The sequence below is a fragment of the Peromyscus leucopus genome, chromosome 4 (assembly GCF_004664715.2).
Source record: "Peromyscus leucopus breed LL Stock chromosome 4, UCI_PerLeu_2.1, whole genome shotgun sequence".
Taxonomy (NCBI): domain Eukaryota; kingdom Metazoa; phylum Chordata; class Mammalia; order Rodentia; family Cricetidae; genus Peromyscus; species Peromyscus leucopus.
The window spans coordinates 67,492,473-67,506,978 of NC_051066.1; the positions used below are offsets into that span (position 1 = coordinate 67,492,473).

The window sequence follows — 14,506 nt, forward strand, 5'->3', positions numbered from 1 at the left end:
TATGCCAGCCAGGCTTCCAAGTAGAGAGCCCTCTCTCAATCCTCAGGCACACCACCTCCCCGCTAGGTGATGCATCCCTGTAACTTGCAGTACTTGGAACATGGAGGCAAGAGTATCAAAAATTCAAAGTCATATTAGGCTACACAGAATTTAAGACCAGAGTGGGCTACATGAAATCCTGTCTCTAAAAACCAGTTAGTTAACTAACTAACTAGTTAGCTAAAAGCACATTTGTGGTCTGTGGTTTTAGATCTTTGTAAGAAAATAAAACAGACGTATGTGCACTTTAAGAAAGAATAGAATAAGCCTGGTGGTGGTGGTGGTGGTGGCGGCGGCGGCGGCGTAGGCCTTTAATCCCAGCATTTGCGAGGGGCAGAGGCAGGAGGATCTCTGTGAGTTTGAGGTCAACCTGGTCTACAGAGCTAGTTCTTTGACAGCCAAGGTTACACAGAGAAACCCTGTCTCAAAAAACCAAAGGAGAGAGAGAGAGAGAGAGAGAGAGAGAGAGAGAGAGAGAGAGAGAGAGAGAGAGAGAGAGAGAGAGAGAATTTAATAACAATACGGGAACTTTCCCCTCCCACCTTAAGGTTTCCCATCTTTTCTTGGATTTGCTTGTAACACTGGAGCATTCATAGAGATTGTTCACTGTTTTCTTCATTTGCCTCTCACTTATTTCATGCACCTTACAGCTCTGAGCAGAAACCAAGAGTCAAAAGAGGTGAAATTATTTGTTCAACTGGCATAACTTGTGTGAGAAGTCTGTAAGTGTAAAGCAGTCGTTGAACTATTAAGATGAGTTTTATTCTGCTATGATTTGATCTTCAATCAATAAGCTCACAAAAGACTAACTCTTTTTTCACTTAAGACCGTAAGACAAGGTCTTAAATAGTTTTGGTTGCCCTGGCGCTCACTCTGAGGATGACTTTGTACTCCGAATTCTCATGCCTCCTCTTCCTAAAATGCTGGGACTACAGGCGTGCACCAGTCTCCAAACTTTAGTTCTCTAAATTACTTAAACACTCAGCCACCAACAGAAAATGGCAGGAACATAGTTTACTCTACGCTATAATTTATGATCTGGAGTTGTTTATTTATGCCTAGGACAGCATCCGGACTTGCAGCAGGAGCTGAGCAATGTTTCGGCACTCGGCTGCAGTTCCTTGAACGATTGCTGGGGCGCTCTTCCTTTGATGTCTGGGCGTTCGTGTGTTCTGTGATCTTTTGCGGCGTCTTCTTGGTTGATGTCTCCAGAGCGGCGGCGGCGGTGCCCGTTCCTGAACTGAGTTATTCCGGAGGCCCCGCGCTCTTGGCCGCTTTCTCCCGCCGGTCGGTCGTGCGGGTCCCTCGCTTCCTTCGGCCTCTGCCCGTCTCCCGTCCGTGGCTCGTTGCGCCCGCTGGCCTTCGGGCCGAGCCCTCAGCCGTCTCTCAGGTAGGCCCGGGAGGAGCCTGGGAGGCCCGGCCCGGCATCCTTCCGCTTCGGGCAGGAGGAGACCTTGGCGCCGGCCGGTGGGCGAGCGCGCGGGCCGCTGGGCCGCTCGGCGTGAAGGGGGTTGCGCCCGGGGGCGCGGCCGGAGGGCGGCCCGGAACTCAGTAAGAAGCCGGAAGGAGGGAGAGATGCTGAGGCTGCCGGCCGGGTTGTGTAGAGAGGGGATGTGGGGTCCTGGACGGCTGTCGTCACCCCTGGATCGTGGGAGCCTGGCTCTCGTGGACCCTCTCCCTCTCTCCTTTTCCCCCACTCAGGGCCCGGATGTCATGCCTCGGTGGCTCTGGGCACCCCCACTGAGTCCAGCCTCCTTTTGAGTCGCTGGAAGCTTGTGAATCGAGGCCCTCTGGCTTGTTGGAATGAAATGTCACGTTCCAGCCTTTTTGGGGTAGGGAAACTGAGGCAGAGGTGTGGGACGTGACTTTTCTTTATAATCCCGACAGAGCATTAAATGCATTCTAAGTTTCTTTTTGTCTTTAACGGTTTACTTTACTTTTCTTTCTCCCATTTTAACTAGTCACTTTTTACACACAGTGATTTCTCATTTGATCGCTTGGAACTCCTCTTTTTTAGAAACATATATTTTGTCACTGGAGGCTTCAGAAGTTAAGGAAACAAGTTATTATTTTTTTTTTCTGGATTTGTTTTTCAAAGTTTGTTTTCATTTTAGCAGAAGTAGCAAAGATAATTTTGTTTGCCCCCATTTTCCTTCTGATTGATACCGATCCATCTTCGGCCCTCTTTAGAACTCTTCCTCCTAAGGTGTTAAGTCTTAGTGCCTGATGGAAGATGGTTAAGACTTTGAATTCAGGTTCCTATCTTGTCAAGGTCTTTTCTAGGAGATATCCAAAGGGAATCTAAAGAGTCTCTTTTGAAACAGTTTTTGTTTTGGCTTTTCATATTTGGTTAGGGTTTAGTCACTTTATATTCAAGAGTTCAAGTCTGTGTGTAGAAATTATTCAAACATAATTAAATTGAAGATGAAACTTTTGTGAATTTCATTGTTTCTCTTTTCTTTCTCAACTTGGAAACATTAAGGTCCAAGTGTGTTTGTTAATTTCATTTTCATTGGATCAAGCGTCATGATCCTAATCTGTCATTCTTTGTTGAAAAAAAAAGAAAGGCTTGGAGATCATTCTAGGTTAGCTAAGTTTCCACAGTGCGTAGAATTCGAAGGAGAATGACCTCGTGGGAGTACAATTGTGAAAGTCTGTTTCTACAAAATTTTAGGATGCTTTTTATAAATTTTAGAGGGATGATAATAGACTTTTATTGTTTAAGTTTTTTTAAATGTGTGTGTAAGGTCAGTGAGATTTATTATTCTTTTCCTTCTTTTGTAGTGCTGGGAATTTGAACCCAAGGCCTCATGCATGTGCTCTGCCATGGAGCTACACCCCTAGCCCTGAGATCAGCAAGATTTAAATGAAGGTTATTTATTTATTTACTTTTATTGTGTGTCTGTCTGTCCGTCTGCACATGCGCATGCCATGCCATGCATGTAGATGTCAGAGGACAATTTCCAGGAGTCAGTTCTGTCCTTCCACCACATGATTCCCAAGTGAATTCAGGTTGTCTGGCTTGACAGCAATCCCCTTTTATCTTCTGAGCCATTTCGCTGGTCCCTTTGATCATGAACAACTTCTTAGTTACCAGGATCTTATGCTTTTTATAAGGGATTAGTGAAGAACCACTAGACTATCTTGTGTGTAGACTCTAGATTGGGTAATTAGGTTAAGATTATATATTCTTTGAAACAAACTTTTATGATAGAAAAATGTATTCCAACGCAAAGAATGTAGAGGCAGAAGTAACATTGTCCACTGGACTTGATAGGTCCTGCGTGGAATTTATAGTTGTAAGTGGTGTCTTAGTGACTCCAAATGAATGCAAGATAAGAAATGGAGATTGCTCTGTGTGTGTGTGTCATGAAGAAAAAGGTTGGAAACATTTCTGTTTCTCTAAGAAATAATTGGCAGATAAAGAACTTGATGGTGGGTGAGGTCTCAGGAATTGAGACTCCTAAGCTCCTCTGCTTTTTTTCTACAAGTTTTACTTGATTAATTATTGTGTGCTTTCTTTGTTTATTGCTACTTTGTTTTTTTTGAGATAGGGTCTCTTGTATCCCAGGCCAGCCTCCAATTTACTGTGTAGCTGAGGTTGACCTCGAGTTTCTTGATCCTCTCAAGTAGATTACCAGTGTGAGCCACTACTTGAAGTTAAATCTTGGGATCAACCTACGTCAAATTGGGCTGTCTTCTGACATTTCAGAAATGTTCACATTATGACTGAATTATTCTATATTTTGGTAAGATGGTTCTTGGGGATAATTAAGAGATGGAGGCTTCAAACAGGTATGGCTGTACATACTGTAAATTCCAACACTTCAGAGACTGAGGCAGGAGGATTGTGAGTTCTAGTGTGGTCTGGTCTACATACTGAGTTCTAGGTCAGCCTGAGTTACATCCTAAGGCTGTCTCAAGAAACAAAGAAAAACAACAACGAAACAAAACACAAAATATGAAAGCCTTTGAATGTTTTCTGGACTGTAGTCTGGACCACAGTTACTGAAATAAGCTGCTCATTTTTTACTAAAAGAGCAAAAGCTTGTTTTTATACTGTGTAGTTTGTAATGTATTTTCAGTGTATATGAGGAAAATAAGATTTTCATTCTTTTGGTATATTAATGCTGAATCCAAATTTTTATGGACTTCATTCAGTATCATCATGAATGGGACAGCTTAACTCAATAATTTATCTCCTCATCTATCTCACTTTAAAGAAATTAGAAAAAAAAAGTGTTAACATATCAATATATCAAGTGTTTTTTTTTTTTTTTTTTTTTTTTAATGCTAGGCCTCAGCCTTGATAGAGTTATTTTGGAATAAGATATATTTTTGTCCCGTGGTTTAGCATACCAAAAACAAAACAAAACCAACATAAAATTAAAACAAACTGAAGTGCCTTTAGTCGCCATCATCCTTATTTCTTTCTCCAGTTCCTCATAAGCTTAGTGCTTTCAGTTTCTTGTCATGATCTCTGCTTGTCCAGAAGTATGCCCTAGCTTTGGGTAACTTACAGTTTTTTGTTGTTGTTTTGTGCATTTTTGGGATTGTAACTTATATTTTTCTTTTTTTAGCCTCTCACTCACAGGTTAATTAGAGCTTTTTGAAATTTTTTCCTTTTCTTTTTTGTGATTGAGCTAGTTTAGGATGAGTGGAGGAATTCTTATTTTCCCATTGTGCATGTAGAAAGGCATACATGTTTGGAGTTGGATGCCGCCTCCTTCTTGGGTTTAGATATTATTCCTTCATGGAGTCCTTGTCTAAATCTGCAATAGACAATTTCTAGGTACCTCATTCACCTAGTCCTGAGAGTGTTTCATCTCTTATGCTTGGTTGGCACTCTAATCACACTTGTGCCTGGCAAAAGGTAGCTACATTTGCAACAGATTGACTTCTGATGGCTGAAGGCCTTAAAGCCACAGTGGCACAATGTGTGTCTTTTTATGATGACATTCAGTGATGTTCCCTTGTCATCTTCCTTCTGCTAATCAGACCAGAGAGACCATGTCTTAGGTTTCTTCTGCTGTGATAAAACACTATGACCAAATGCAGTTTGGGGAGGAAAGGGATTATTTTACCTTATACTTCCTCATCATAGTCCATCATTGAAGTAAGTCAAGGCAGGAACTCAAGGCAGGAACCTGGAGGCAGACACTGAAGCTGAAGCCTTGAAAGAATGCTCCTTACTGGCTTTTCTCATGACTTGCCCAGTTTGCTTTTTTATACATCCCAAGATGGTTCTGCCCACAGTGGGTTGAGCCGTCTCACTTTAATCATTAATAAAGAAAAAGCCCTACAGGCTTTCCTACAGACCGGTCTGATGGAGGCATTTTCTCAAAGTTCTTCTTCCCAGATAGCTGTAGCTTGTGTTAAGTTCACACACACACACACACACACACACACACACACACACACACAGACACAACCTTTGCAAACACAGACCAGAACTATATTTTTTTCTTTTGAGAAATTAAGATTAGTGGCTGGGCATGCTTCAGCACTCGGGAGGCAGAGCCAGGAGGATCTCTGTGAGTTCAAGGCCAGCCTGGGCTACAGAGTGAGTTCCAGGAAAAGGCACAAAGCTATACAGAGAAACCCTGTCTCGAAAAACAAACAAACAAACAAAAGAAGATTAGTGGCCGGGAGATGGTTCATAGGGTAAGCAAGGAACTGAGAGTTTGAATCCTTAGCATTCTTTTTTTTTTTTTTTTTTTTTTTTTTTTTTTTTGACAGGGTTTCTCTGTGTAACAGCAGCTCTGGCTGTCCTGGAACTCACTTTGTAGACCAGCCTTGTCTTGAACTCTTTGAGATCTGCCTGCCTCTGCCTCCAGAGTACTGGGATTACAGGTGTGTGCTACCACCAACAGACTTTCCTTAGCATTCTTGTGTAAAAAGCCAGACAGAGCCAGATGGTGGCAGAGGCAAGTGCATGCCTTTAATCCCAGCACTGGGGAGGCAGAGGCAGGTGGATGTCTGAGTTCCAGGCTAGCCTGGTCTACAGAGTGAATTCCAGGACAGCCAGGGCTACACAGAGAAACCCTGTCTCAAAAACAAAAACAAAAAACAGAAAACAAAAAAACCCAAAACAAACAAAAAGCCAGACATGGTCATGTATGTTGGTAACCCCATGGCTATCTAAATGTTCTGGTAGATCTGGTTATAGTAAGGTTTTATGGGATTCAGTCTTAACTTTCCTTTTTTTACACAATTTATTGATTTTGTGTGTATGAGTGTTTTGCCTGTCCGTATGTCAGTGCCATGTCAGTGGTGAAATAGGAGTTCAGAAAAAGCTGTTGAGATCCTCTGGAAGTAGAGTTAAGGATGGATATGAGTTACCTGTATATGCTGGGAACTAGACTTGGGTCCTTTGCCACGAGCAACAAGTGCTCTTAACTGCTGAGCCATCTCTCCAGCCCTGGACCCAGACAGTTTTAGTAAAGATTTGAAACACTTTGCCGGAACCAAGGCTTTAGGCTATACCAGAGTGCAATAGTTGACTGTATTGTAATATTTCTGTTTAGTAAAATTATATGTGTGTGTGAAATTGCTTTAAAAGAAAATAATAAGCCGGGCGGTGGTGGCACACACCTTTAATCCTAGCACTGGGGAGGCAGAGGCAGGCGGATCTCTGAGGATAGTCAGAGAAAGAGAAACCCTGTCTCGAAAAACAGACAGACAGACAAAATTAATAATAATAAAAAGGCCTGGTAAGATAGTAAGGGTAAAGGTACTTCCCACCAAACCTGATGACCTGAGTTCCATTCCAGGACCCACAGGGTAGAAGGGGAGAACCTGCTTTTGCAAGTTGTCCTTTGACTGTCACATGTATGCTGTTACATGCACATGTCATGTGTCATTTGTGGTTCCTTTCCCCTTCTGCCAATAAATACATGTGATGATAATAATACTAATAATAAGCCCTACAGTCATAAACTTGTCTTTCATTAAAAAATAAAAATAATTAAAAAATTGTTCCTTTGTTACTTCTGTGCTATCATGGAGCAGCAATCTTAGATGCCATTAAGGTTAGTAGTCTTTCTACTTTCAAGGCAGACTTTTGGCAGTCATGGAGGATAGAGGTGAGCGACCACAGGCCAGCCCAGGATGAACTTTCCACTGTGCATGTAGAGCATTGGTGGTTCAGTCTTGGAGTTCTTGCCTTCCCATTGTGCATGTAGGCAGGCATATGTGTTTGGAACTGCTAGTGAATGGTTTGAATGGTGCAGACCTCCCCTTCCTTGCAGGGAGTCTTGGTTTTTGTGTTTGTAGGTAAATGTTAACTACTTCTGACTTGTTCTGTCTCTTCTTCTCTTATAATTGATAAGATACTTCTCTAGATAAACTTTTGTTTTTGCATTTTGAGACATGTATTTTGTAGTTCTTAATGTCCTTGAATTCCTGATTCTGTTATTTCTACCTTCCAAGTATTGGGATTACAAGCATGAGCTAACACACCTGGTCTGTGTAGTGCTGGAGATCAAATCAGGGCTTTGTGCTTGGTAAGCAAGAACTGTCAGCTGAGCTCCATCAAGCTGTTTTTTGGTTGTGACTATGTTTCACCACTTACCTTTCAGATTTGCCTGTTTTCTGGAACTATTTTTTGAAAGCTCATTAGATACATTAGATGAACGATATGTTTATTCCAGTGCAGAGTAGAGTTGGCTAGGAATCTGGTAAGGATTGGAATTTAGGCTGAAACAGTGCAGAGGAAAACAGACATAAAGAGATGAAGGAGTGAGATAGGCAATGTGTTCCTTTCATGGCATCCATAATCTCCCTGAAAGGCTGCAGCCATGACATCGTGATTCCATAAGTTCTTTTCCTGCCATCACATTGAAAATCTGTCCCACCCCCTTTTTTTCTGAGATAGGTCTTACTGTGTTGTCCAAGTTGAACTCCAGCTCATGATCCTCCTTCCTCAGCCTCTTAAGTGTTGGGATTACAGGCCTCTGTCTGGCTACTCTAGAAATTTTCACTTAAGATTGGTGCATGTACTGTTTGTCTGATACTAATGTATGGTGACATTAGTTTTGACATTGGTATTCTTGATTATGACTTTAACTTTTTTACTTGTAACTTGAATTTAATTCTCATTTATTAGTTTTTACCAATTACATATTCTTTAGAGGTTGAATTTGGTGAATTTGAGTGCAGAATATTTGCCTTTATGTGCATTTGTACCAGAGAATAAGTTGAAGCATGTACCCTTAGGTTAGGGAATAAATGTAGTAGACTTCTGATATTGAGAGGAGAATTTAGGCCCTTTGTGAATCTTTCTAAAATAATGCCCAGTATCTTGTTTGGGTTCTTTCTGCCAAAAAATTAGAAACATTTTGCAAAGATTATTTTATTTACTGTTGTTTATTGAAATTGTGTTTCTCTTTTTAAAACTCACTGAGGAAAATTTACTTTTTGTGATTTTTGTTTATTCTGCTCTGCTGGATAAAGTGTGTGTTCTCCCTGGCTGTAGGGCACATGCATGCCTGATTTGAGAACCAACTGGAGAATTTCGATCTATCTGACCAGGGAAAATCTCTTGCCAATGCCAGGTGTAGTGGTACATGACTATGATACCAGCACTTAGATGGTGAAGGCAAGAGGATCAGGAATTCAAGGTCATTCTTAGATACATAAGCAAGTTCCAGGCCAGCTTAGGCTACATGAGATTCTGTTCTAACAGAACAAGTATCTTTTCTAAGCCTTTTATTTTTTCTCCTTCCCTGAGTCATGGTCTCTTGTGTAGCCCAGAAAAACCTTGAACTTGTGATCCTCCAGCCTCAGCCTCTTGAGTGTTGGCTTGTACCACCATGTCCAGCCCAAACTCTCTTAGTATCATGCTGTTACTGCCCTGTAACTAGGTAGCTCGATTATAAATGACAGAATCATTACTCTTACTAGATTTTAAGGCAAGTTGCTTAACTTTCCAGTTTCTTTCCTCTGTTAAAATATACAGTTGTGAAAATTAAATTATTGTGTAGAGTACTTCAAATAGCTTGTTTTGTGCCAGTGGTTATCATCATTATTAGTACAATCAATTGAAGATTATATGTGTTCTTCAAAAGAAAATAGGCCAGACATGGTGGCACAAGAATTTAATCCAAGCACTTGGAAGGCAGAGGCAGGCAGATCTCTGTGAGTTCCAGGCCAGTGTAGTATATATATTGACTTTCCCGACCCCCAGGGCTACATAGTGAGACCCTGTAAGAAGAAGAGGAGGAGCAGCAGCAGGAGGAGGAAATAATAGTGATTCTTAGTTTGAAGTGTTGGAGCTTTGGGGAAATTTTAACAAGGAACAGGGAGGTACAACTTTGGGTCTGTTGCTTCCTTTCCCCAGCACCCTTCAGTTAACCTAAGGACGAGTCTTTACTGGGTGAGGGGAGTCTAGAAAGCAACAGTATTAGAAACAGGGTTCCAAATATAATAGGTAACACATTTTTGTGAGATGTTGTAGCAAAACAGGCCAGGGCTATTTTAGAAATAGAACGTTCCTTTGTAAAACAGGTAGAAAAAACATCTAAGTAAGCATATGAATTTTGCCATTTGAACTAATTCAAGCTGAAGAATTTAGAAGAAGGTGATTAAATGAATGAAAAATATTAGGGGAGAATCAGAGCTACTAAACCAACTCAGATAAACTGGAATAATGAATGTATTTGTTACATAATGATAAGGACTAAGAATCCTATTTAAATAGAGTTAGTTTCCTATTACTTTTATCTCTTTATGCTGTTATAAATTGTTGGTTGTTTCAGTCAATTTTAGCTTCATGTTTTCTTAAGTCTGTTGAATAATCTCACTCTGTCATTAAAAAGAAAAACCCTAATGGTTATGATAGAGTGCATTTTTTTTTTTTTTTTCCTGAGACAGGCTTTCTCTGTGTAGTTTTTGGTGCCTGTCTTGGATCTCACTCTGTCGACCAGGCTGGCCTCACAGAGATCTGCCTGCCTCTGCCTCCTGAGTTCTAGGATTAAAGGTGTGCGCCACCACCGCCTGGTGATAGAGTGTATTTTTTTTTTTTTGGTTTTTCGAGACAGAGTGTATTTTTTAATTGACTTAGTAAACATACTGAATGTCCACCTGTGTAAGTGGTGAGGATACCATCATACTGGATTGATAAACTGTGGCTTTTGTTTGTTTCCTTGTTTCTTCGGTATGAAATACTCTTTTCAGAACTCCACTCCCCCCATTACTGGGCATTGAACCCAGGGCCTTGCACATGTTAGACAATATTCTACCACCAAGCTCCATCTCCCACTCCTAGAATTATTTCTTAATTGTAACTCAGTTTCAGCCCTTGCCTTTTCAGACTGGAGTTCATTTAATAAATATTGGTCTTAGAACCACTGTATATTGAACACTGCCCAATGGCACAGGAAAGGTTCTGTGTCATTGATTCATTCTTTTGCCTTATACTTTTATGATGTAGATGTTCTACTTTTGTTTGAGATATGGTCATGCTGTGCAGTCTAGGCTGGTCTTATGATCCTCCTGCCTCAGCCTCCTGAGTGCTAGGATTAGAGGCAAGCTGTAGGTACTCTCACTCTCACCATTTTATAGATGTGGTGATTGGTGGCACAGAGACTTGAAGCAGTTTCCTCTAGTTATCCAGCTAGTTAGCATTGAGGATTTGAGCAGCTTGGTGCCATCATTTCTTGCTCTTTCCCCTCTAGGTTATAGGATTATTCTCCCTACTTCCTCCACCTCCCCAAGACAGGGTCTTTCTGTGTAGCCCTGGCTGTCCTGGAACTCATTATATAGACCAGGCCTGCTTCTGCCTTCCAAGTGCTGGCACAGGAGGCATGTATCACCAGGCCCAGAATTGGTTGTGGGTTTTTTTGTTTGTTTGTTTGTTTTGGTTTTTTGAGACAGGGTTTCTCTGTGTAGCTTTTTTTTTTGGAACTCGATTTGGAGACCAGGCTGGCCTCGAACTCACAGAGGTCCGCCTGGCTCTACCTCAACCACGCGGCTTTTTTTTTTTTTTTGACGTGGGGTCTTGCAGCATGTTGTCGAGCTTGCCCAAACTCCTAGACTCATTCAAGTGGTTTTTTTGGCTTTGGCTTCAGACCACAAGTATATACTACCATGACCTGCTTTTGAAATGAATGTCATGACCTAATATATGCTTTTAAAACATGCTGGCTTCCATGTGAGGAGTGGTTGGAAAGAAAGAAATGGGGGGAGCATAGTTGGGAAGTAATTTAGTAGCAAAGGCAAAAGCTAATGATAGTTTAGATTGGGCTGCAGGCAGTAAATAGACAGATTCAGTACGCATTTTAAAATCAGGACAAACAAGACCTAATGGATGTGTGGGAGGAGGGAGGTGTCAAGTATGAGCCCAGGTTTCTACTGTGAGCATCTGGGTAGATGAAGGTGCCACTTTTCACATGGAAACAGGAGGAAGAGAAGTTTTGGATGGCTTTGGTTTGGTCACCCCGAACATGAGATGCTGGTGAAGAAGCACACATGGAGACTTTGAGTGAGCAGTCTTTGGGCTGATGCAGAAAGGGGTGCTGGAGGTCAATATGCATGGAATTGGTATGTAGAGGATATTTATAACCCAGGAAATGGATGAGCTCACCTAGAGAAAAGAATAGAGTAGGGTGAGGGAGCTCAGGACTGAGTCCTAAGGGATCTAAGGAAACCTAAGAGCTGTTACTGTAGAAGCAGAGAACAGCGTATTTCAAGAAAGATGCATCAGCTGTATTTTGTTGGGTTTAGCAGCACAGCTCATTGAAGAGTATAGTAAGAACAATGGAGGAGGGCTCAGGGTCAGGAGCCAGATGGAAGGGGGTTAAAGGAATTGGGGAGATGGCCTTCACGTTGTGATTGTAGCCAGTCTCCCCACAAAAAGCAGTGCTGCTCTCATTTGTTTGTTCTTTGTTTTTGGTAGCTTGCTAGAAGGTTGTAAAAGAGAAGGGGGCTAGGGTAGGAGGGTCTTCTGTCATGGTTGGAGAAATGATTCTCATGAGCTTTAAACATTGGCCTCGGAGGGGAACGGTTTTTCTGTTCTATGTACTTTAAACCTTTGCTGTCTTTGACCTTTCTTTTTTCATCTTCCTGCCCAATATGTCTTGAACCTTTAAGTTTGTTCTTATCTTTATTTTTTTCCCTACTGCTTTTGTTTCTTTCCCTTCTTTGTTTCTCTTTACTCTCTGTCTTTGTCTCTCTTTTGAGAGTTTCACTGTATCTCCTGAGATTGCCCTGCCTCCTGAGTGCTATGACTGCAGGCTTTGCCATTGGTCTGGGCTTCCAGTTCTCCTAATACTCTATTTTACTTACTGACTTCTTTTCTCCTTCCTTCGTTCCTTCTTCCTTTTTTTTCTTTGAGACAAGGTCTTGGTATGTAGCTAAGTCTGCCCTCAGATTTGCTCTAATCCTTTTGCTCAGCCTCTTTTTTTTTTTTTTTTTTTTTTTTTTTTGTTTTTCGAGACAGGGTTTCTCTGTGTAGCTTTGCACCTTTCCTGGGACTCACTTGGTAGCCCAGGCTGGCCTCGAACTCACAGAGATCCGCCTGGCTCTGCCTCCTGAGTGCTGGGATTAAAGGCGTGCGCCACCACCGCCCGGCCTCAGCCTCTAAATTCTGAGATTAGGGGTACACTAGGTACACACCATTAGGATTTTTTTTTTTTTTTGATTTTCAAGACAGGGTTTCTCTTTGTAGCCTTGACTGTCTTAGAATGAGCTCTGTAGACCAGGCTGGCTTTGAACTCATAGAGATTCATCTGCCTCTGCCTCCTGACTGCTGGGATTAAAGGTGTGACCACCACTGGCCCTCTTCTCTTCCTCCTCCTTCTTTTAATTCTTTTTGAGATAGAGTTTCACGTAGCCTAGGCTGGTTTCAAACTCAATACATAGCTGAGGATGACTTGGAATTTCTGATTATCTTGCCTCTACCTCCCAAGTGCTGAGGTTATGGGTGTGCACTATCATTCTGGATTATTCTGGATATTTCATGTAATATGTAACCTCTATATTTGGCTTCTTTGACTTAGCATAATGTTTTGGAGGCTTATTTAGCTACAGGAGTACCATATCAGTACTTTATTCTTTTTAATGGCTGAGTAATAATATTCCATTGTATACGTATCATGATTGATCCATTTACCCCTTTATGAGCAGTTGAACTTTTTTACTTTATTTATTTTTGTGTAAATATTGCTGCTGTGAATGTGCATGATATATTCTTAGTTATTTAGGTATATGCCTAGGAGTCTTATGGAAATGTATTAGTCATGTTTTTTTGTTAAAGATTCTTGCTGAATGTAATTATGCATGCTTATAATCCCAGTACTTGGGAGACTAAGGCAGGAGGATTACCATGAATTTAATGCTGGCCTGTGCTATAGCAAATACCAGCCATACTAGGGCTATATAGCAAGCCCTGTCTAAAAACAAAAACAAAACACTTCTTCCCAAGCCAGGCATGGTTGGGTATGCCTGTAGTCTAGGACTCAGGAGATGGAGGTAGGATTGCTACAAGTTGGAGACCAACCTAGGCAACAAAAGGAGACCTTGTCTTAAAATACAAAATGATTCCCCCCCCCCCCAGCTGAAGACTGAACCCAGGGCCTTGCGCTTGCTAGGCAAGCGCTCTAACACTGAGCTAAATCCCCAACCCCACAAAATGATTCTTTTTTAAAAAAATATTTTTATTTTATATGTATGGGTATCTTGCCTGTGTGTATGTCTGTGTACTGCATGTGTGCCTGGTACCCACAGATGGCAGAAGAAGGTATTGGGTAGGTTGTGAGCTACCATGTGGTTGCTGGGAATTGAAATTAGGTCCTCTGGAAGAGTAGACAGTACTCTTAACTACTAAGCCATCTCCCCTCTACTCCCCCCAGACAAGGTTTCTCTGTAACACCCCTTACTGCCCTGGAACTCACTCTGTAAACCAGACTGGCCTTGAACTCACAGAGATCCTCCTACCTCTGCCTCCCAAGTGCTGGAATTAAAGGTGTGAGCCATTACCACCCTGCCCAAAATGATTCTTCTTAAATCAGAGGTCAAAATGAACATCTGTAGCTTCCAAAGAGTATGTGATTTGAGAGTTGTTGGGTGGACCAAAATAGGGACTTCAAATTAATCTGAATTTTTTAATTCTAGACAGAGTCTCATGTAGCCCAGACTGGCCTTGGATTCTCTGTGTAGAGGATGACTTTGAATCTTCTTGTTACCACTCTCATCACAACTAGGTTCTCTTGCGTATGTTGCTTTTTGAGGAACTAGGTTCTTCTAGCAATCTGGTTTTAACTATTTGCATTTTACTGATGGGATAATTGAAGCACAGCATCTGTGTGGTTATAACTTCCTGTCATCCTTAGAGTCAGTCAGTGATAGAATTAAGAATTTAAGACTCTTAATCACGTTCTTTGTCTCAGGTGACCTATATAAAGCCATTTTCCATTTACATGAAGCTGTATGAAATGGACTTCCTATATTTTATAATCTCTTGAAGGGA

At 41.5% G+C, this 14,506-nt stretch overlaps 1 protein-coding gene across 8 annotated transcripts in view; it reads left to right on the forward strand.

Annotated features, from left to right (window-relative positions):
- Nucleotides 1-1,174: 1,174 nt before the first annotated feature.
- Ambra1 (autophagy and beclin 1 regulator 1) overlaps nucleotides 1,175-14,506 on the forward strand; it is a 208,886-nt gene continuing 195,554 nt past the window's right edge. For 6 of the 8 annotated variants that reach the window (XM_028878938.2, XM_028878941.2, XM_028878942.2 and 3 more), the window contains exons 1-2: nucleotides 1,175-1,429; nucleotides 2,824-2,911. The gene's annotated coding sequence lies outside the window, so the exon portion shown is untranslated. The remainder of the gene's footprint in view (nucleotides 1,430-2,823; nucleotides 2,912-14,506) is intronic. The other 2 variants (XM_028878940.2, XM_028878944.2) reach the window with 1 other exon arrangement.